General features: G+C 43.6%; 8 non-coding genes across 8 annotated transcripts; 3 read left to right on the forward strand and 5 right to left on the reverse strand.

Annotated features, from left to right (window-relative positions):
* The first annotated feature begins 1200 nt into the window (after nt 1-1200).
* On the forward strand, nt 1201-1274 carry trnat-agu (transfer RNA threonine (anticodon AGU)). The gene has a single exon. It is a non-coding gene; the product is annotated as a tRNA-Thr (tRNA).
* Nucleotides 1275-1579: 305 nt separating this feature from the next.
* Nucleotides 1580-1653, reverse strand: trnat-agu (transfer RNA threonine (anticodon AGU)). Its single transcript has one exon. It is a non-coding gene; the product is annotated as a tRNA-Thr (tRNA).
* A 273-nt stretch (nt 1654-1926) lies between these two features.
* trnat-cgu (transfer RNA threonine (anticodon CGU)) lies at nt 1927-1999 on the reverse strand. Its single transcript has one exon. It is a non-coding gene; the product is annotated as a tRNA-Thr (tRNA).
* A 2094-nt stretch (nt 2000-4093) lies between these two features.
* On the forward strand, nt 4094-4200 carry LOC133453201 (U6 spliceosomal RNA). The gene has a single exon (XR_009783325.1). It is a non-coding gene; the product is annotated as a U6 spliceosomal RNA (small nuclear RNA).
* A 157-nt stretch (nt 4201-4357) lies between these two features.
* Nucleotides 4358-4430, reverse strand: trnar-ucg (transfer RNA arginine (anticodon UCG)). The gene has a single exon. It is a non-coding gene; the product is annotated as a tRNA-Arg (tRNA).
* Nucleotides 4431-5915: 1485 nt separating this feature from the next.
* On the reverse strand, nt 5916-5988 carry trnak-uuu (transfer RNA lysine (anticodon UUU)). Its single transcript has one exon. It is a non-coding gene; the product is annotated as a tRNA-Lys (tRNA).
* A 378-nt stretch (nt 5989-6366) lies between these two features.
* Nucleotides 6367-6448, reverse strand: trnas-uga (transfer RNA serine (anticodon UGA)). The gene has a single exon. It is a non-coding gene; the product is annotated as a tRNA-Ser (tRNA).
* Nucleotides 6449-7919: 1471 nt separating this feature from the next.
* On the forward strand, nt 7920-7993 carry trnai-aau (transfer RNA isoleucine (anticodon AAU)). The gene has a single exon. It is a non-coding gene; the product is annotated as a tRNA-Ile (tRNA).
* The last annotated feature ends 16295 nt before the right edge of the window (nt 7994-24288 follow it).

Consider the following 24288-nt stretch of genomic DNA (forward strand, 5'->3'; position numbering starts at 1 on the left):
GGACATTCTCCCAGAAGCTTTGTGGCTTGTCAACATGCATTTTTGCAAATTCCAGTTTCGCTTTTTTATGGCACATTCTTTTTTTTCTCATGTTTTTTAAAATACAAGGCATTTCAGAGGTTTTGAAAAGTCCTGGAGGAACTTTCAGTGGTTGTTCCTCTTAAACATGACAAGAAGTGCTGCTCAATTCTGCTTTAAACTTTGCAGGTTTTTCTTCCATTGAAGTCTTTCTGTCTGGCAAAAGTCAGTCTTCAGTTTTCCAGTATTTGAACTTAATAACTGTGTATCAATGTCATCGGAAAGTCAGTGTCCATCTCCTTTTAAACCTTTATATCGGTCCAATGTTTTTTCACCAGGAAAAATAGTTTTCCTATTATGAAATAGAGGACACTTTGGTTTAAAGTTAACAAGTTTAGATAGATAGGTAGGTAGGTAGGTAGGTAGATAAAAATTAGTTTGGGTTTTGATGAACCTTCAGATAATTATTACGTTTAAGTTTTTGTGTGGAGACCATTGTTGGTATTTTCATACTGAAATAAAAAGTCAATTCATGATGCAGGTTCGAAGCCTTTTATTTTCTGCAGACAAAACAAGGCAGTAAAGAACAAAATCACACTGTATTGAGAGGCAAGAAAAGATCACAGAATAGAATAGAAATATTTTTATATATATATATATATATATATATATATATATATATATATATATATATATATATATGATTACTATATAATTGGCAACACTGATGGTAAGGAACTGTGCTTGAAAAAGGTGAAAAAAAAGATGAAAAAGGTCCCTTGTCTGGTTCTACCAGGCTGAACTTCTGGATCAGGACCTCTCAGTGAACAGAGAATATCATGCACTGGAAGATTTACAGCACTGTTTTGTCTGTTTTAGCAGGGAAACCACAACTGCCTATGGTGTGTGGAAGAGTGATTTTTATCTTATTGACCATTGTTCATATGTATCAGTCATGCATATCCAAAACAGGCTTTCTCCCCGTCGGGGAATCAAACCCCGGTCTTCTGCGTGACAGGCAGAGATTCTGTCCACTATACTAACGATGACATGTGTTAAAGTTTGTTAGAGAAAGTACTCAATGGCACATGTACAAAGGAAATCCTGGATTTCTCCAAAAGCTCCAAGATGAGTGATTTTCAACTTCAGAGTGTAGAGTTCACCTTCTGGATTGCAGATGGAGGCCCTGTGGCTTAGTTGGTCAAAGTACCTGTCTAGTAAACAGGAGATCCTGGGTTCAAATCCCAGCAGAGCCTCTAAACTCAAATGTCTTGAGATGCCTGAAAGATCACATATCTCTCACTGCTGGTTCTGGCAGTATTTCTCACACTTGCTTAATTCTAGCAATTATACGCATCTAAAACATGCAGGATTGCAGCCCTCGAGGACTGACTTTGGACACCCCTGTCTTAGAAGAACCTTAAGAATGGAATGTTTGGTTAAGAAACCTAAGTGCCTTTCTTTTTTTAAGCTACATGCCATTTTTCCATTTCACCACCATGAACTATGAATGAATGAGACATATCTAATCTTTCTCTCATCCAAAGAGAGATGAGTTTAGAGGCTCTGCTGGGATTCCAACCCAGGATCTCCTGTTTACTAGACAGATGCTTTGACCAACTAAACCACAGGGCCTCCTTCTCCACCACGACGGTCCGGTACAGCGACCGCATAACTGCAGACTCTGCACCGATCCGTCTTCAATCTCCCGCTCCATCGTTCCCTCACTCGTGAACAACGAGATACTTGAACTCCTCCACCTGAGGCAGGACTTCTCCACCCACCCGGAGAAGGAACGCCAGGACAAAATTCACAAATGCAAGACTTGATCCAAATGTGGAAGAATCCTCTACGAATTCTTTGGTTTTAAACTTAACCTGAGTTACATCCTTACTGTTGTGAGTTTAAAGGCTCTGCTGGGAGTTGAACCCAGGATCTCCTGTTTACGAGACAGGCGCTTTGACCACTAAGCCACAGGGCCCTCAATTGCACCAAACATGTATGTAGATACGCTAATTTCTTCTAAAACGTCTGCAGCATCTTCCCACACCTGTGCCTCCACCATGGCTGCATCTGCTTCTCGATGTAGCATTAGCACTTCCAACTCTGTGGCCGTTTTCGAATTCGCATACTGTACTACAAGTATACACTGATTTGGCCAAAGTGTAGTAAGTAGTATGCTGTATGTGAACAGAAGGAAATCTGCAGTGTGCGAAAAATACCCGGATGTTGTACTGATCTGGAAAAAAATCCGCAGCATGCTTCAGACAGCCTACCTCACTTACAATATCCCAGAATGCAATGCGGCCTCGGCCGGGCAGCGATTTTTTCTTTTTTTTCTCAAAGCTTTATTGAGAAAACAGCTGCAACCGGACAGTGATGTGATGTGAAGGCAGAAAGGACTAGTTACACCGTGGAGAGGGAGAAGGAGGAATATAAATGTAAGTAACTTTAATATATAACCTTTTTATTTCAATTTAGTGTAAGGACAACGATTAAAAATTGTGGGTTTTTAATAGTATGTTAGGTTTTTGTTATTTATCTTAGCTAAGTTATCCGTAAATAAAAGTGAACTAAGTGTTATGACAACGTTATATATCGGTAGTTTGTTGTCTTTTCATGAAATAACTACTTTTCATTGCTGTGTTTTGACAGAGAATTTGTCCGGGAGCTGAAATAAATAAATGCAGAGAGAGCGACTCAACAGAGAGGAGAACTTGTTAATAATAAAATAAAATTAACTTCAATAGACTGATATGTTCATTTCAATACATTTATTAAAATCCATTTCCATCCCTTATGTCATTTCATCAATGAATGTGGTTTTACTGCTATTTCAACATTTAAGATAAGATAATCCTTTATTAGTCCCGCATCGGGGAAATCTGCAAAATATAGCCCGTCTGGAATCGAACCCCCGTTCGCTGTACGAAAGTCGCTAACCAACCCATTGAGCTATAAGATATACACCTCTCATCTGTCTGTGGTATATATATATCCATCTAGTAACAACACGAAGCTTCACTTTATATTCAGACAAACTAACGTGACAGCTACAACTGTTAGATTTAATCTATTAAACCAACATTTATTTCCTAAATGATTTATTTCAGCCGGTGACAATTCTCCACAGGGCTGCAGGTTTCTCCCCGGGACGAGGCCGTGGGTTGACCCGGCGATCGCGTCTGTTCTCCGGCCGTGAGCTGCTGATGCGGCCGGACCGGCGGCTCTTTTGATCCCCGAAACATCGGATCAAATTTCTACGCCTTACTTTTACGCCTGAATGTTAAAAGATGTTAAAACGTAATAAAGTGGCATATTAACAGCGCTACAGCTGGAATCACAACAGCTTCTAGTCCAGTGTTTCTCAATCCTGGTCCTCCTGCATGTTTTAGATGTTTCCCTGCTTCAGCGCACCGTGATAAAAGTACGTGTGTCATCAACACAGTTGTGCAGACCTTGATGACAGCTAATTAGGACCTTTAATTAGAATCAGGTGTGTTGGTGCAGGGAAACATCTAAAACATGCAGGACAGGGGCCCACGAGGACCAGGATTGAGAAACACTCTAGTCTGCTTTTAAATCTCATCTTTCGCTGACGTTTTGGTGCGAGATGCATTCTGGGATACACTGTAGCACACTGCTGTGTGAACGGTCTGCTGGAGCAGCGCACTGAATCCTTCATTCAGTAGGCAGTATTCAGTGCATACTTTGCAGTATGTAGCATGTAGTGCGGTAGTGTCTGAATTCGAAAACGACCTGTGTCTATCCTGTGTCTGCCACCATTTTCTCAAGAACAGGAAGTGCCTAACAGGACGTGATGTCATCAGTGACCAAATACCAAAATAAATCGTTCTTTTAAACAAGTTAAACTTATAGCAGATTAATACATCATTTCAAACTGTAATGAATACCAACTAATTATTAAAGAGACAAATAAATAAGAAACAAAAGAATGCCTTAGAGGCAGCACACTCCCATTAAAGGCCATTTCTGTCCTCCGGTAAGGCAACCATTAGAATCCAGGGGGGAACACCAGGGGGATCTAAATAGGGCTCACAGAGAACTCCCTGTTGTGTTACTTCGGTAGCACACGTACTAAAATTGGAACGATACAGAGAAGATTAGCATGGCCCCTGGCGCAAGGATGACACGCACAATCGTGGAGCGTTCCCAATTTTTCCTTTCATCCTGAATGTTTTATGTCACCCTTTTTTAAATGATCAAATATTGTGTGTATTATTGAACTCTGTACCCTCCGTGAGGGTAGCTAAACCAAAGTGACCTGTAAAGAGTGAATGTGAGTTAGGAGACCAGATCTAACTATGTGAAGGCTCTATAACCACAGAGGGACTTGAACCCTCAATCTTCTGATCCGAAGTCAGACGCCTTGTCCATTAGGCCATGTGGTCCACGAGTTGCTCCTCTGAGGTGACCGAGAGGTTAGGGTGAAGTATGAATCTTCCACCGAAAGCCAACGTTATCCACAACGTTGCAAATGTTTCCAAATGTAGTGGGGTGTTTTGAACACACCCAGGACGCTCAGTCAGGCTCCCTTCAGCTCCTCCCTCTGCTGCCCAGGTGCAGCATATCAGCTTCATCTGGACCAGTTGAACAATTTGTAGGCAATGCACCCACACTCAATGTAAATAATCTTTAAACTTTATGGTGAATGAAAACTGCCTGATCAGCTCTGTTTTATAAAGCACATTTTTACATGAATAAAATAAGAATAACAAGAAAATAACTCAACAAATGTTGAAGCACAACAGCCATGAAGACCATTTGTACAAGTGTTTGAACCAGCAATTTTAAATGTCTCATACCTGTTTAGATGTTTTTGTATAAGATTAAGGAAGAAGAACAACAGCAGAGGGCGCTGTTACTACATTTGGTAACGTGCACGATTCAGAGGCGTCCTGGCTACTTTTGCACCCTGGGTGAACTGTCCAACAATCAGATAAATCAATCACCGCTTAGGAGGCAGGTAACCATATATGGTAACTATAAAAGTTACCATCCTTCATAGCTCTGTTACTTCACATAAAGCCAGGACAGTAGTGGAACAGGTTTGTGTACTAAATATATCACAGTGAGGTGGAATAAATAAATAAGGTGGGTTCATTCAACTGATACTTCAGTCATTCTAAAATCTGTGAATGAGTTTTAAAGAGACCTACCACCACCGACGTAGACACAACACCTGGGCCTTAAAGCTCAAATGAAGGTTCCCATGTTCACGTAGGACTGTGGCCCAACACACCTATGGAAACATTTACCGGTAAAATCATTAGTATTATTGATACCTGTACTGGTCTGGAGTGAACCCAATCGCAGCACAAATGAAGCAGGTTGTTGTATTTAAACAGTGTTTATTTGGAGGTTATAGCAGGTCAGAGCAGCAGCAGGGACTGGATCCAGAGTTGGATCAGTTCCTAGAGGATGTTAGCTGGTGTCCTGCAACAAAGGGAGTGCTGGTTCACTTATTACACAGTTATTCATAATTATAATTATAATAATAATGAAAATGACATATCAAATTGAATAATCAAAATGAAAAAATCCAAACGGGGCTCAGGCAACTTATCAGGAAATAATAATAAACAGCACAATGAGTCTTAATGTAGCTGTTATTCTCTGCGTGCCAGACTGTTGCCAGGGTTGGTGCTATAGAATAACAGTGAAGGAAGTCGTCACTACACACCTACAAAATACCTCTTTGCTGCTATTAACGTTATGATGTTATTGTTTGGACACATGCAGGTCACTCAGATTCAAGGTCTGGTGCTCTAAATCTGAGATACCAAGGTTTGTTGTTTTTATTTGATAGGTTGAGATGAGTCTTGAAAATGGTCAGGTTGTGTCTTTTTAATCAGGAACTGTGGTCATCAGATAATCACCTGAACAGGGACTTGAACCCTGGACCCTCAGATTAAAAGTCTGATGCTCTTCCAGCTGAGCTACTCAGGTCACATTTGGAATGTTTTATTTCCTCTTTTCTTCATGTTTTTACAGATATAAGGTAATTCAGAGGTAGACTTTACCTTGTAAGGCAGTTTATTAGGAGGTGTGATCATGAAGAACCACTCTTCTGTTATTCAGCAGGCGGGCCATTAGAAGGCCGTCTATTAAGTTTGGTAAGATATAAAGACGTTCACAGTCACGATAGCCAGAAACCGAACCTGGGCCGACTGCTTGGAAAGAAATGTAAAACTAACTTAATGTAGGCTGATGTTACCTATTAATGCATGCTGGGGATAACACAAAAAAACCCCACTGATTAGTTTTGAAAGACATTTTTGTCTACGGTTAACAACTGCAAGTCTTCTTGCATGTTCAAACATTAACCGTTGTTGGCAGGATTTGAACCTGCGCGGGGAATCCCCAATGGATTTCAAGTCCATCGCCTTAACCACTCGGCCACAACAACTTGTCACATGCTTGAACATTTGGGTGAAATAAATGTGTGTTTGTTTGAATCAGAACGTTAGTCTGAGGTTTGTTGATAATGACAACTGTCATTGACATTTGAATGAACAGAGCTCTCTCTTTGTACCCACTCCTGACTGGTTCGGTTAAAAAAAAAAAAAACACTGAACACTGTGACTCTTTTAATGGGTTTTATTTGTATTTTCACTGTTCTGCCACTAGATTTTCTGTGTACGCCTCCATCTGCAATCCAGAAGGTGAACTCTACACTCTGAAGTTGAAAATCACTCATCTTGGAGCATTTGGAGAAATCCAGGATTTCCTTTGTACATGTGCCATTGAGTACTTTCTCTAACAAAATTTAACACATGTCATCGTTATCGTTATATAGTATAGTGGACAGAATCTCTGCCTGTCACGCAGAAGACCGGGGTTAGATTCCCCGACGGGGAGTGTACCTGTTTTGGATATGCATGACTGATACATATGAACAATGGTCAATAAGATAAAAATGACTCTTCCACACACCATAGGCAGTTGTGGTTTTCCTGCTAAATGCTCTCATAATGCCAAGTGGATGAGAGTAGGTGACATCATCACCAGGTAGTTGGCTTCCAACTGCACCAACTCCTAAAAAATGGACACGTCTGAAATAGCCAATTTGTGAGCATCTACAATTGTGTAAAACTAGAAAATACAAATCACAAGTTTAGTCACATGTTGTCCTTCACCCGTCTGGGTGTCCAGAGGAGTCCAGACAGAAAACTGGTTTGTTAGTCTCACGCGGCGTTGTTTCGCCATTTTACTTTTGGTCTAAGTAACGTTGTCTGCCATTTTCCCTTTGGTTCACGTGATGTGACGTGGTCCGCCATCTTGGCTATATGTCCACATGACGTGACGTGAGCCACACACACACACACACACACACACACACACACACACACACACACACACACACACGGATGATTGGAAGTTTTGTGTTTATGTTAGGTAGTTGTTGTTTTGTGTAGTTTAGCCATCAGAATTTATCTGAAGTGTTTTACCATCTTCTTCATACTTGTGCAAATACATTCTGATTGATTTGAATGAGAGAAGTTGTTTGTGTTAATTTCACACACATTTGTCACAACTGCTGGTTACAAAGGTCTGTGCTCGGACTCCCTCCCCTTCACTATTATTCTGAAGAATAACTTAGTTTGAGACTGATGTTGCTGTTTAGTTTTCATTTTCCTGATTACATCAGGTGGTGCCCCGTTTTGATCAATTCATTTTGAAGATTCAATTTGATAAATAATCTACTTTATTAATTATCGAGCCAGTTTTAACCAGAAGAATAAATCAGGTGTTGCATTATGGTCCTATTTTAGAACGACTGAAGTATCAGTGCATGTAACTCAAGGTTTTGTAAACAAGGCCTGGATCACTACATACACATACCTAGATACATACAGAAAAGAACCACGTCACATGAAGGCAGGTTAGCTCAGAAGGTCAGAGCGTGGTGCTAATAACGCCAAGGTCATGGGTTCAATCCCCATACTGGCCAAACTGGGGACCAGTTAAACTTTTTAAAGGGAACCCTGCGTATTAAGCCCCCGTACACTGTTTTGACTGTTCAACGAGATAATCCAGAGGATAAACATGTCATCTGTTCAGCCATTTCAATTTGAACCCGAGCACAAGGTCAATGAGGAAGACAACACTGAAAACATATCTCAAAACGAGCCAAATGAAGACCAAAAAAGACGGGATGAGGCGAGAGTCGGACAAAATCCCAGCAACTGCATCTCAATGCAAACAGAGGAGGAGAGCGTTTGCTGTCAAGAGCTCGTGTTTTTGTCAGCAGCTGTTCACTTTAAGCTATTATGTGATAAAACGTATTCCAATATCAATAATTTTGGAGATTATTAGCATCCCCCGCTGTCCTATGCTTTATAAATCATTAGGACAGGTGGCGCCGCCAGGATTCAATTTCGTAATAGGCACAGAAACAGTCCGTCCACTGCTCTATTTCAGAGTCTCACTCGGCCTGAATATTACACTATCCATTAGGGAGAGGATAGGTTGGTTGGCTATTCAGTGTTCAATAAGTATTTCAAAGATCTTTTTTCCTCAAACAAAACTTTGCAGTGACAAATTGGATAAAGTGCGCACGGCGCAATTTAAAGATTGTATGCTTCATTGTTAACTTTGACGTTGAACAAGAATTATTCACTTCTGCAGGATCACCTGCCTTGAAGAAATAAAGATGACAACTGGTGGTCTGACTAAATACTTTTACCTTTCTCACGAGTTCACCAACCAGACTAACTTTAGCTGCAACAGAAAACTTTGATAAAAGAAAAGAGGTTTTATAACTTTAATACTTGACTTTTCCTCCCAGATGTCTGCAAACCTCAGCTCTGTCCATGTACTGAAATGAACCTTTCTGTTCAGGTGACGAAGAAGCTCGCGGGTACCGCCACTGACATGGCCGCCTGGGTTACCAACGTGGGTACCGAGCACGGGCAGGTCCTCATCAGCGTCCTCACCTGCTCCGAGGGCTCCGAGGGCCTGTCCAGGATGGCGGCCGGATTGATGAGGCGGTACCGACTCGCCGAGGTTCCTCCCCCCCGGATCATTTACGTGGACCGCGACTGCTGCAACAGAGACGGCGTGTCAAAGACGGCTGCCTTATTTTCGGTATGAATTGACGTTACAGCTGACAATGATGCCGCATCAGCTGCACAGAAAACGGGTGTGGCAATAATTACACGTGCTTTTGTCTGTGTTGACAGGAGTGGACGCAGCTCGTGGTCCGCCTGGACATTTGGCACCTGATGCGTCGCTTCGCGTCAGGTGTCACCACCGAGAGCCACGAGCTGTACCCCACCTTCATGAGGCAGCTGTCTTACTGCATCTTCCAGGTCGACCCCGAAGATGCCCGCCGTCTCATCAGGGCAAAGCGGTCAGATCTGGAGGGGAGAGGCGGGATGGTTGGACTGACGGACGCCGAGGTGATCCGGAGGCTCACCAGGGAGGAGTGGAGGCTCCACTGTCGGCGCAGGACGCGTGGGGCCGAGGACACGGCGCTCCTCATCCAGGACCTCCTGGACACCTTCGGACCCGCAGGACGCAACACCCTGGACATCCCGCTCCTGGACGCTCTCCGCATCCAGGACATCTGGAGTACGCAGAGGTGCCACCTCAGCTGCATTCAGGACCCCCCCGGTGTCCAGCTGTACACCCAGACCGGTTCAGACCGGTACAGGACCCCCGGTGTCCAGCTGTACACCCAGACCGGCTCAGACCGGTTCAGACCGGTTCAGACCGGTTCAGGACCCCCCGGTGTCCAGCTGTACACCCAGACCGGTTCAGACCGGTTCAGGACCCCCGGTGTCCAGCTGTACACCCAGACCGGTTCAGACCGGTTCAGACCGGTTCAGGACCCCCGGTGTCCAGCTGTACACCCAGACCGGCAGGCTGACCAAAGGGGGGGTCAGTCTCCCAGTCTACCGCTGCGCCAGGGGCTCCGCCTCCCTGGAGTCGTTCCACCTCCACCTCCACCGGTTCATCCAGGTACGTGCACTCGTGTCTGTCGTCAGGAAAAAAATGTCATTTCATACGAGCTTGAACCTGATTTTGATTCAAACAAATGTCTCCCCTTAGGAACGTCTGCTAGCGCCAAGTACTTTCAGGCGTTCCTGGTGGACGGACTGGTGAGGTGGAAGGAAGACCGCGCAGCGGCGACTCTGGATGCAGCTGAGAAAGAACCTCTGCACTCCTACAGTTCCACCTCAAACACGCCCTTAACCTGAAGAGCCAAAGGTGCTTGGTCGTCCGATGGTCAGGAATTTCACCAAGCCCGCTGCGTACACCGGTAGATGACGGGAAACAGGCATTTTTTCCTGTTTGGTACAGCATCGTGACACAGATCTACAGCAGTTTCTGTTGACAGGGGAGCTCATGGGTCTGGAGTACCTGTACCAGCAGACGGGCAGCGTGTTTGAGGAACTGAACTTGGACCCTGACACTCCGGATGAGGATGCTGCCGTCACCGAGCTGGAAGAGGTGGATGAGGGTATAGAGGAGGAAGACCTGGACCCCTTTGTCTTTGCCCAGAAACCCCTGCCAGCACTGCAGCATCCCAGTCAGGTGATCCAAGTCAGGCACCAGGTCTGAGCCATCGAGTCCGGCCGCCCCTGACTCTCCCAGAGCCTCTGGAAACCGGTCTCCTGCTCCGCAGAACTCCTCAGATTCTGAGGTAACCACCACACCCACAGCTGACTTTAACAGACAAAAACATTGTACAGTGTTGCAGAAGATGTACATGATGGAGAAGCAAACAGCATTCTTAATATCGTGTGGTTTTATTTGTTCACAACAGTCTTTTTCTTGTCCATTTCCTCCTCAGGAGGAGGTCCAGGGTCCTGAGGGCCAGCCGGGATACCAGCACGTCCTGAAGCTGCCAGGGCCCTGGTGGAAGCCAGGAGTCTCCAGGGGCTCGGAGAGAGACGGGTAGACAGACTCATCGCGCTCTGGCAACGCCTGCCAGAGCAGGACAAGCGGCGAGTAGTCTACCCGTCCAGACACCAGGACAGACAGTCCAAGGGGCGGTTCAAGGCAGCAAAGGGGAAGAACACTTCCTGTCCTGGCAAGGAAAGTCTCCAGCGGTGAGTTTCACTTCAAACAGCTCTGGTGCTTCTGTTGCCGTCTGCCGTATTTTAAAGTGGAAATGAAGCAGTCAGTCAAGTATACATTATTTGCTAAATGGATATCCACTCTATTCACCAATTATGTAATAAACATGAAAAACGTAATACAATAAAAAATAAAAAGAACTCCCGTTATAGCTTTCATAGCACGGACGCCGCCATCTTGGCCGTGACATCACGGGGTTGGTTAGCTTTGCGGGAGTCCACAGACAGAGGTAGAGGTAGAGGTAGTGAGAGACAGAGACAGAGGAAGATAGAGACAGACAAAGATCCAGATAGAGAAAGATAGACATTTATAGATAGAGATAGTGACATATAAAGACAGTTATATATAAAGACAGTGATCTATATTAGTGATCAATAGAGTAAAAGAGGTAGCCTAGATAATTTGACAGACAGTCAAAGACGGAGACAGTTTTCACAGACAGACAAGATGGAGACTGAGGAAGAGCCACGACAGGACAGAAGAAGACAAGTCGGAGGTCATTATTGCATTGCTCCTGGGTGTAATAATGAATTTTACCGGGTTAAGGGCAGGGACAAAGCAGTCCATTTCCATAAACTGCCACTGAAACGGAGCGCAGTACTGCGGTGCTGGTTAACGGCGCTGAAAAGGAAGAGCCCGCCCATGGGCGCTGACTCTCGTGTTTGCAGTGAACACTTTTTGGAGGAAGATTATGTTGAGGAAAAGACCTTTGAGTCTGGCAAACTAGTTATTCACAGGACCAACAGACTAAAGCCAGAGGTTGTGCCATCTGTCTTTGATTTCTCTGAGTATAACTGGTGCTCTACAGACCGCCCTGTACACACTGACAGCCAGTCATCAGTCCGCCGCAAGGAAAGAGCAGTGAGACGCACCAAAGAGGCAGGGAAGAGACAGGTAATAGCCCCTAACGCAAAGGCAGTATTCACAAACATCAGTCACAGAAACCTAGCTGTTTGACATCATCATCACTGAAATAAAGTTTCACATCTCCCGCATTGAACACATCTTTCATTCCAAACAACAGCACTCATAACACCTGTCGCTGACAGCACAGACACTCCCCCTAGATTTCCATATCATCTCTGCAGCAGAAGAGTTTAGCTATACAATATAGCAGCCAAAAAGACAGTCAGAAATTAAAAATGAACCACATCTATTATAAACATCCGGGCTACAAAGCAATTCAGCCAAAACCTACGTTTTTCCACACCATACTGCTTCGTAAACAAGAGAAGCTAACAGCTGATGCACACAAATATTTGGACAGCAATAACGTTGAACAACTACTTCATGACAGATACTGTCAAATATCTGTCTCTAGACACAAATAGCCTACTGGTAACTATTACCAATTACGCCAAATAAAAAAAACTAAGTCTCGTGTCCCCTTTTGCCTATTAAAAAGGCTACCTCTGGTTGCTAACTTCACTTATTTGTGATGAATCATTATTGCACACGATGATGAAAATGTCCGCTTTTTCCAATAAAGATGATTTACTTACAGATCGTGTTTTCCAATACAACGAAATTCATCCAACTTTCTCTGGGTTTTACGTCCATTTTCCACTCAAACAACAATAAAAAAAACGTGGCTTTTATACTCCACAGCACGGTCAAAAAAGTTCACCTCTGCTCTGCAGCAACACCTGCGTCCATCAACATGGTGTGCAATCATCACCGTGATAAAATTAATTTACTTTTTTCCTAAGTGACAGTGCCGCCCCTCCCCCTAGTGTTCGCAGGCAAATTTCAAACAAAGCATACAAAAAACAACAACTATAAATCACACACTCTACTCAAAACAGATGGCTCTCACATTTAGAAATCAAAGTTAAGATTAGAATAGAAACTAGATTATCAATAATAATACTTATGATTAATATTATAATTATTAATAATAATAAAGATACTAGAGTATTTCATTAATCACAGGGAAATGAGTGTTACAGCACCCACTTGACACAAATCAAAAACAATGAAGTACGTAAAAGAAATCCAATTAAAAGATATTATATTAATTATATACAACTAAATACATAAACTTCAATATAAAAATATAAATAGCATACATAAAAATAGAATAGGCAGTGGAGATATACCCATAACTATAATATACTATGTCCTGAGTATACACTGAAATACAATTACAATACAATTAGTGGAAGTAAGGTTGATATTGCTGAAATATCAAAGTGCATTATTACCCATGGATGTAAGAAATAACTTTACATTAATACTAGTATTAATTGTCACAAAAGTATAATAACTAGTAATATATCATTCACAGGGGAGGATAGGCACTACTGAGAAAAGACGTCAGATCACTGAGGAGAAAACTACTGACATATGATTCTGGCTGCTACATTCCATACATATATGATATCAACATAATAATTTAGTTAATTTTGCCCGGTATTTACACATGTGAATTTCATGATAATAAAACACCAAAATTAAGTACTTTTAGTGATTTAACCCACACCACAACCAGAACTGGTAAAGACATTGAACCAAAAACAATTGCCCGAAACCACCACTTTAACAAAATATAAGAATAACTGGATAGTTTTCAAAGCATTGCTACTGTAAAAAATAACAACACAACACATGTATCAGTATATGATTCTTTAATATGTATTCAGCATATCAGTACAAAGTATTTCATGTTAAGGTTGTCGACATAATTTGGGTACCTAAAAACAGTAAATCTTGTTAACAGGTTGAGCAGACATGCATGCAACTGGTGGCCAGCAGCAAATCCCCAGAGGCTGACATCAGTGAGGACGTAGGGCAGAAGACAGGCAGTGTCCACATTCAGTCAGTCAGTGTCAGCACCCAGACTGATACATTTGAGCAGCACACACAAGAGGGAGGAAATAAGCAGTACGTTTGCACAGGCACTTTAACAGATGATATAGTTACCAACAAAGTAATCAAAAATGACCATTCATACCCTACTTCTACTACATACTCTCATACATCATCTATGGAAGGCCACGCCCCAGCGAGGTCCCCACCATCTCAGCAAGATCTCGACCTTAGCAGTGAGGGCTGTGAAGAGTCTGAGGAGGAGAGCTTGATGGAAGTGAGTCAAGACAGTGTCAGTGAGGATGAGTTTGACTTGAGTGGTGAAGGAAGCATCAGTGATGAGGAGCAAAGTGTCAGTGATGAGGATGAGGATGTCTCTCAAGAAAGAAAAAGTATAGTGTCAACAGGAGAATTGTTGAAGCTCTTCCGTGTGTGCCACTGGGAAGGTTGTGGCAAATGTTTGGTGAGGTCACCAACAGTCACCAAAAGTGGATTTGGCCTCAGGATTAACACCGAGTGCATTGATGGCCATGATTATCAGTGGCATTCCCAGCCTTTAGTTAGAGGAATAATGGAATGTAATGTTTCTGTCCCTGCTGCTGTGTTTGTCACGGGAAATGAGTGTACATTAATGTTCAATGATTATATAGCAGAGTTCAGTTTGACAGAAAAAAATGTTCAAATTTAGAGTTCTAAAATGTATTTAATTGTAAACATTAGGTATGAAATATAGATAATACAATATATAATATATATATATATATATATATATATATATATATATATATATATATATATATAATATATAATAAATAATATATATATATAATAAATAATATATATTAGGGGTGTCACGGTACACACAAGTCACGGTTCGGTACGTACCTCGGTTCAGGGGTCACGGTTCGGTACGGGTTCGGTACGGGTTCGGTACAACGGGAAAAAAAATACAAAAAGTCCCAAATGTATAAGACGAGTTTTTTCTTCCTTTATTTTGATCATAGCATTTGAAAGTTAAAGTTTGTTCAATTGGCTACAAAACTAAAAAGCATCTCTTATTAAAGTGTAAAATAAATAGAATAAAACATTTAACTTGTGCATTAGTGTTTTTAATTTTACCACGGACTGGTTTATGTGAGGCGGGATGGGACATTGTAACGAGGCTCGAGCACTTTTAATAAATACTTGAACCCGGGCTCCTCTACTGCTGCACATGGGCAGAGCCGTCTGGGGGCGGAGCATTCTCCATGGGCCTTATGATAGTCATTTTAACGTTCAACAACATCATCCTACCCATCAAACTACATTTATTCTCACTTTTATTGATCTAAGCCTATAGGCCTATGCTGCAGACACACACACACACACACACACACACACACACACACACACACACACACACACACACACACACACACACACACACACACACACACACACACACACACACACACACACACACACACAGGCCTGACAGCTGTCAATCACATGGCTCTGAAACTCAGGTAGTCACGGACTGACTCAGTTCATTCTTTGATACAATTTAAATACAAAAAAAACATAACTGGTCTAAATTACACAATCTATTTAGATAGATATAGACACAGCGGTCTATAACATCATTTCTGAGCTCTATAACAGAGAATAGACTCAGCGGTCTCGTTCACAACAACACAAGCTCATTAAAATAGGCAGCTGGTCAAGAAACTGATAAATAAATTATTTATGAAGGTTACACTGACTCACCAACGGTAGTTGACTCTTCCATAACCCAAAATAATCCAGGTAACGTGGAAAACGGGGTAACATTCAAAACTTTGTACAAATTTAGTCCTCTTTTAAACTTTAGCGCTAATCTCCTTCACTGTGACTGTTAAGGCTGATTTATGGTACCGCGTTACACCAACGCAGCGCCTACGGCGAAGGTTGCGCGTCGCCGCATAACCTCGCTGTAGACTGCGCCGTACCTGTCGGCGTATGCTCTGCGTCGATTTAACGCAGAACCATAAATCAGGCTTTACAGCCAATCCGCGTTGTCTCACGGCCCTGATGCGTTCAGGACAGTTGTAAATTAAGAATTAGAACATAGCCTACAATTTATGATGATATATGAATTGCACATATATGTATTGATATGCACAGACTAGCACACATTTAGGTCTGTAATGGAACGTGACTGTTGATATTTATAAGGGGGAAAAAAAACGATGATTGATTTTTTTTTTTTTTTAACTCAGTCAGACGTATTCGCCGTATGACTGCGTGAACCGAACCGTGACCCCCGTACCGCGACGGGACGGGACGAATACAAATACCGTTACACCCCTAATATATATATATAATACAATACATTGTTGTTTCTGTTCTCGAGTGAGCCTAACATAATACAATATATAATATATATATATGTATATATATATATATATATATATATATATATATATATATATATATATATAATTCAATATGAAAAAGTCCCTAGTAAGCATAGAAACCTTCATCATCATATATATAGGCATAGAAACCTTCATCATATATATATAGGCATACTCAAATCCATGGTACTCCAGGGAGGGAAAAATGTCTCTGATGGAGCTGACCACGCAGGCTGGAACTGGGATGCGGTTCCTCCTGCCCAGATATCCCCTGGCCCAAAGGGTGAACTGCCTGTAGGCAGTCAGCCTAAAGAGACTGATGAAACAAATGTATTGGTTAGATTTAGTTTATATTATAAGTGATATACATTCTGATTGTTTATATATAATACTTATGTTTGATATTTTTGAAGTATGCCTTTTGTATACTGCTTTATTCTATGTATTTCATTGAATTGTTAGTTGTTTTTGAATGTTTAACAATGAGTTATGTTGAAGTGAAGAATGAGGTTGAAGTAAACTTTTCTGGATGGATGAACACTTGGTGAATGTAATTGTAGGCTTACTCAAAAGCTATTGATAATGAACTTGCCTGAATGTCTGAATATCCAATATCAAACTGTCTACAACACAATGTTTTGACCACAATATCCCAAACATTGGTTTCATAATATGCCTTGCAACTGGACGTAAACAAACTACGCTCAGAAAGCTTTCATATTGCATATGGTTATATCTGACATCTGAGATGTTTTTCATCACATTGGCTCATTCACCAGTAGTGCTTATATAACATAGTCAAGTGTATCCCAAACTTTATTTCTGGGGACCCACTTTTTTTTAAATATATAAAATGACAAACCATTGTAACCCAATTCACAACAGGTCTTATCTATACAGGATTTTCACGGTCATGGAAAACCTGGAAAAGCCAAGAAACTTCACAAAGTAATTTCCCAGGCCTGCAAAAGCCTTGAAAATAAGTAAAATCAACAAACGTTTTGGAAAAGTCATTTTGTTGTCTGTAACGTAATTACTTTGTCTTACAGTACTATATGTACTATACTACTACTATACTACTTACAACTATTACTATAGTACCACAGTACTACACAATTACTATCTTACAGTAATTGTGGGCGCAAGAGCTCCATCTCTCCCAAAACTTTCTCCAGGACCCCCACAACTTTCTCCAGGACCCCCAAAACTTTCTCCAGGACCTCTAAAACCTTTTCCAGGACCCTTAAAACTGTTATTTACTTATCCTAAGAATAATTTTGGCGAACAAAATAATATCTCCTGCGACCCAGACTTATGAAAAACAGCGAACAACTACTATCATTGTTAGCTAACAGCTGTTAGCATCAACTAGCTAGCGCTAGGATTTAGCTAGTAATTATCACCAGAGAAGCGACATAAATAAATAGGTATCGGTCAATTAACGTTTTACAGTATGTTAAGAAAAACTGCACATGAAAACATTGTTAGCACTGTATACTATCATCCCTGTCTCTGGCCAACACCATGTAGTGTGTATGTTTTCCGTTTACTGTAGTTTCACTTACCTGCTGTTGATAGGACGCACCAGGGTCTCCGCTCGGACATCTCTCAGGGACAGCATAGCCACCTCCAGCACATCCACCTCTCGACACAGCATGTTATATGAGCGGTCCATCGTGATGCATATCTGACCACGCAATAAATGGTCCAGATCAGCCTCTTGGCAGCAGATACACTCCGGCACGGTGGGCATCACCGTGCATAAACCACACCTACACGGTTCACTCGTCCTCCATATGCGCTAGGCACAGCTTAGTACAGTGTAAGATCCTCTTCAGAGTGCATTACACAAATGCTCGGCTCGCAAAAATTTACCCAAACACCAGTGACAGCTGCAACAGGTGTAAGCAGCCATCAGCTAATCATACCCACATGTTTTGGTCCTGCCCAAGTCTTAAGGACTTCATACACTCTCATCAGTGTTGGACATGGAGCTTAGCCCCGACCCTCTCGTAGCCCTGTTTGGTGCTTCCTCGTCTATAACACTTAACTTTCCATCAACGAAGCGAAGGGTCCTGGCCTTTACGTCTTTACTAGCCAGACGTCTTATACTGTTCAAGTGGAAACACGTTCTCCCTCCATCTCACAACAGCTGGCTCAAGGAGGTCTTGACTCATATTAAACTTGAAAAGATCAGGTTCTCACTTTCAAGCTCCGGCAAAGCCTTTGACAAAACCTGGCAGCCTTTCATAGACTATTTGGGTAGAGTGGGTGGGTAGGGAGGGTTGGCAGATAATACGGGATTGTTGGAAGCCGTTCTGGCTTATGTTAGGATTTCTGTTGTTTATTGCCCTTGTAGCACCTTTTATATAACAATTGCCAACAGAAACGCTTTGCCACTTTGAATTGTTTATTGAATTATGTTTACTGTTACTGTATGTGAACTGGAAAAGAAAAAAACCAAATAAAAAGATTTGTAAAAAAAAAAAAAAAAAAAACATCAGACAAGACAGATCCTGCTTTTCGGAGCAAACAGAAAATGGATATGTCAACCAGGTACCACAATGACACAGAGTTCAGACTACGTCGCATACAACGCATTAGCCAGCACAGAGTAACCAAACTGGCCACAAATGCTGATTTTGGCCTCCATTACAAGTTGCAAAGATCACTGAGGATACAAAGAAAATACAGACGGCTTGTAACCCATCACCAGCAAACTCCCCAGCGTGTGATCAATCCTCTGACGGAAGCAGCCATAGCTGCCTTCCGTGAAGCCATTAGACATGGACCCACGTATGTTTGCCCAGTCTGTAACAGAACAATGTTTCCTAATCAGGTCAAGTTATGCAGAAGGGGCAAATATAACAAATACGCTAAAATGGCAGCAGCCTGCTCGACAGGAAACTACGTTCACTTTTGTGACACTGACTGCTCTTCCCCTTGCTCTGCTCGACAAGAGAGTTTGCAGGAGTGGATCTGCCACACTTGTGAAAACCACCTGAGCAGAGGTAGCATGCCACGGCACAGGGCTGTGCACGGAGCTGTTGTGTGTGTTCCATCAGAGATACAAGCAACCATTAACAGTCTCCCAAGGCCCAGAAGTGAAGCACCGCTACTGCAAGTAAAACTAAAAAGACACATTAAATACAAAGGCTACCAGCATTTTTACACCATCAACATGAAGAATGTGCTAGCTGGCCTGTCCAAACTCAAACAGCAACATTCAGAGTACAAAGATGTGTCTATTGATGAGAGTGCCAAGATGAGTCAGTTAATGGAGAAGACTCACAGCACACACTGCAGCTGCTGTGCAGCCAGAGCAGGAAACGGACATGGACGTAGACCTAGAGGAGGATGAACCAGACCAGTCCAATCCAGCAGCTCAGGTGGAGCAGAGTCATCAGACAAAGAAAAGGAGGACCTGAGACCTGGTCTGGCTCTGGACACCTGCATGCAGCCACCCGACATTGCACAGGAAATCCTTTCGTGTGGTGAAGGAAAATTCAGCATTGCATCCCAAGGCAACAAACCAGTAAGTTTATTTGCCATACCAAATTTAGAAGCCATGGCCTTTCCTGTGCAGTTTCCAACAGGAGAGAACACTCTAGATGAAGCCAGAACCGCCCGACTGTCCCCCAGCATGTACTTCAACACTAGGCTATTTGCTGCAGATACACGGTTAGCCAGTGACCAAAGCCGCCTTTTCTTTGCAGTTTGTCACAGAGACACACTTGGCTACAAACAGTATGAGAGGAGAGGCTTATTAAAAACAGAGTAAGATTCATGCCACCCCTCAGAGGCTCCAGCTTATTGGGACAAAACACTGAAGGATCTCAATGCCATGCTTAGGCAGATTGGGAAACCCGACATTCTTCCTAACGTTCTCCGCTGCAGAGATGAGATGGCCTGATTATATTTATGTTTATGTTCATGTTCTGGATCTCTGGAAAGCGTCTAGAGACAACATCTGTTGTATTAGACGCTATATAAATAAAATTGAATTGAATTGAATTGAAGTTGTAGAGCTCATTAAGGCTCAGCAGGGTGAGCTCGGGGACTTTTCGGAGCTCGATTGGAACGCCAAATGTGACATTCTGCGCAGCAACCCCATCACAGTTATGCACATGTTTGAAAAGAGAGTGGATGCTCTGATGAACATCCTCATCCTCTCACCAGCACAGCCCATTGGTGAAGGAGAGGATTACTTTCACTGTGTTGAGTTTCAAGACAGAGGAAGCCCACACATTCACATGCTGGTCTGGATCAAAAATGCACCCAGGTTTGAAGAAGATTTAGACACCGGTGTCTGCAATTTCATTGATAAATACATAACATGCACGATGCCTGACCCAGAGACAGACCCAGAGCTGAACAAAATTGTATCCGAGGTTCAGGTGCACAGCAGGAACCGTTCAAAGTCTTGCAAAAAAGGTAAAGTTGCCTGCAGATTCGGCTTCCCTAAACTGCCCATGGAGGAAACACTCATCACCAGGCCAGAAGTAAACTTCACACCACCAAATACAGACGTAGACCCAGCTGTAGAAGCTGAACAACTAAAGCAGCATAGGCAGATGATTGCAAGGATGCAAAGCGAAGCCAAGACAAAGCTTAAGCCAGTCAGGGACTTGCTGATGAATCCAGACGCCTCCATTAGCAGCTTGTCAGACCTGCTCCACCAATGCAACATGACACATGACGAGTTCCTGCGCTGTCATTCGTCTGACAAGCAGCTATGTAGTCACGCTAAAGCGTGATACAAACGACTGTTGGATCAATAACTACAATCCAGATCTGCTGCGAGCCTGGAATGAGAACATGGACTTTCAACATGTTATTGATGACTATAGTTGTGCCATGTTCATGATGTCATGTGTGACCGAGCCAGAGCACGAGATGATTGACTTCCTCCACTCGGTCATCAAAGAAGTAAAAAAATCCAACGTTAATGAGCGTGATGAAATGAAGCAAATCATTCAGGCGTACGGTAAACACAGAGAGGTCAGCGCTCAAGAAGCCGCGGCGCGTACTTGCAGCTTGCCTCTAAAGAAGTGCTCTCGTTCCGTTGTGTTCCTCCAGACTGCTGAGGACGGTCTGAAAATGAGTCCCCCCATCAGTAGAAAACATGGAACCAGGTTCAGAGGACGTGTGGATGTCGGGGCTGACTGAAAAATACGTGGACAGACCTTTCGCACAAGGGTTTGAACTTGTGTCTCTGGTCATGTTTGCATCAGCTTTCAGGGTCGTGTATGGCAAGCAAACACAAGGCAAAAACGTCATTCCCCTCTGTGGCAGGGTGGAGTAGCTGCAGCCACTCAGGCTGACGGGACACAGGTGTGTCCCATCAGCCTCTCCACCCTGCCAGCCTTGATAAGGAGGACTGGGAGACTGCAGCTGGGTTCGGACTGAGAAGCTGCTGCAGAGAAGGAGAAGCTGCTGATCGTGAGGTGCTTGTGCACTGTGTCCTGGGTGTGTTCTTAATAAAAGGGATCTGCACAAAACTCCGTGTCCTCCTCTCTATCCTGTCGGTCGGGCCCCGTAGCACTCGCTCTGCTACATTGGCGCCCAACGTGGGGCCCGACGGGATGGAGAAGGGAGGCACGGAGCGGGCCCTGGAGGCGCTCGCCCATGCCATGGCGGACCTGGCCGCCCTGCTCCGTGACCAGGGCGAGCAGCAGCTGGTGAGGCTGGAAGCGCTCGTGGCCGCGGACCGACCCACCCCTGCGCCACGCTTAAGGTTCGCTGCAGCAGCGCGGGAGGGGCTGGCGGCGCCGCAGCTGAGAGGCCGGGAGGCAGAAGCTGCGGGCCGCCAAGTGACGGCTCCCGAGACGGCTCCCGAGACGGCAGGACCCCCGGAGCGGCCCACCCCGGCTCCACGCCTGAGGTTCGCCGTGGCAGCGCTGGTGGCGCTGCAACCGACCGGCCGGGAGGCAGTGGCTGCAGGTCGCCAGGCGACGGCTCCTGGGGCGGAGTCGGAGGCGGCTGCGGAGGCGGAGTCAGAGGCGGACCAGCAGGGCTGCGCCGTGGAGGAGGCGGATTGGCAGGTGGCACGGGGCCGCGGCACGGAGGAGTTTAGATATGATATTCAGATTTCTATGACTTCTGCAACAGTGTTTCCTCCAAACTCCTGGCTGGTTAGGAGGGTGTAGAAACCGCTAGCTCTGAGAGCCTCCTGACTAATGGAACAGGGCCTATTTTGTGTCTTTTTTTGCATAGTTCACTAACGCCTTTAGCTAGGATTCTGAAATTTGTATATGTTGTTTGGGGGCATCCCCTGAACAGACAGACATTAGTTTGGTGCAGATCAGACCTGTACTTTTCGATGGGCGGGGCTTTGAAACGTCACCTTTTCCAACATTCGAACGGACACCGTTGCCACAATATTTGGCCAAACCAAGTAAAACTCGACCTGTGGCCTCCATATGGGGCCTAGATTGGGCTTGCCAAGTCTCAACTCTGTGAACCTTCTGCAATGCCAACTAGCTCTGTGGAAGTCGTACAGCCACGGGACCAAAAGATCCTAGCAAAGGGCCTTCTGCACTGCAACATAGTCAAAAATCCGCTTCCCAGCTCAAAGCGTTAGTGAATTATTCCAAAAACACACAAAAAAGGCCCGAAAAAGGCACCACACACGGTGACCTTTGGCACTTCCGAAGGTCGCATGGGTCTGGACCTCGGCACAGTGGATGAGAGTCACCTCCTGATACAGAGTCTAGAATTTCAGCCTCTTAGCTCAAAGCATTAGTGAACTGTTCAAAAAAAGACACGAAATAGTCTTCGCAGACCGAAAAGCGTGACCTTTGACACTTCCGAAGGTCACACAGATCTGAAAATCCGCACAGTGGATGAAAGTCACCTCCTGATACAGAGTCTAGAATTTCAGCCTCGTAGCTCAAAGCGTTAGTAAACTGTTCAAAAATAGACACGAAATGCTGCTGACGCCCCCCCCCCCGGATGTCCTTAACATGAACCTATTGTATTATTGAATTATCAAGGACACTTTCGTGTTTTTGTGTTTAGAAATGTTAAAATAGTTATATATAATAATAATAATAATAATAATAATAATAATAATAAATAATAAATTTAATATTCTAAAGTCACACTTAAAAGTAACTCCACTTCTCTGTCACTCCAAACGAAAGACTCGTTCCGTCTTCATCAACAAATGACACGTGTAACTTCCAGTTAAGGCTGATTTATGGTCCCGCGTTACACCAACGCAGAGCCTACGGCGTAGGGTACACAGCGATGCGTACCGTACGGCGCGTCGCCGCGTACCCTACGCCGTAGGCTCTGCGTTGGTGTAACGCGGGACCATAAATCAGCCTTAACTGGAAGTTACACGTGTCATTTGTTGATGTTTTTCCAGGATTCTGATTGGCTGGCATGATGCTCTCAGTGGCTTAGCTGAAACTAAAGGTTGATGTCTTTAGACACCGATTTAATTATCAATCACTTTTAATTAACGCTTGCTCACATTCACATTCTGTTTAATTTTGGAATAAATAGTTAAAACGATTTTGTCAAGCAAAGCGGACTGGCGTCGTCTCTATAGCAACGGTAGCTGAGGATTACCATTAACCACATCCGGGTCCCTACCTACTAACAACCAGCCCCGTGATTGGCTGAGACTTACCAAGCGTAAAAATCATTACTGGGCTACATTAAGTGGCTGGTAACTACTAGCAGGTTACTAGCCCCCATCTAGCCTACTTATGGGACTAAATAACGCCTCATTCAATGGGCTGACACCAGTCAACGGCCCACGACCGGGGCATCTGTCACGTGTCCAGGATCCCCCTCGTCACTATGACGTAGAGGGAATTCCCAGAGGGGGTTCCAGAATCTTGAAAGTCCGTGACTTGGTCGCAAAAGGAATAGTCAGAAAAATGTATTTATACAATTCAAGGGCTATTATTGTAATCCCTCTACGTTTTTGTACTTTGGAACAAGTAGGCAGGGTACGTTTTTATCT

Source organism: Cololabis saira, chromosome 10 (genome assembly GCF_033807715.1).
Source record: "Cololabis saira isolate AMF1-May2022 chromosome 10, fColSai1.1, whole genome shotgun sequence".
Classification (NCBI taxonomy): Eukaryota; Metazoa; Chordata; class Actinopteri; order Beloniformes; family Belonidae; genus Cololabis; species Cololabis saira.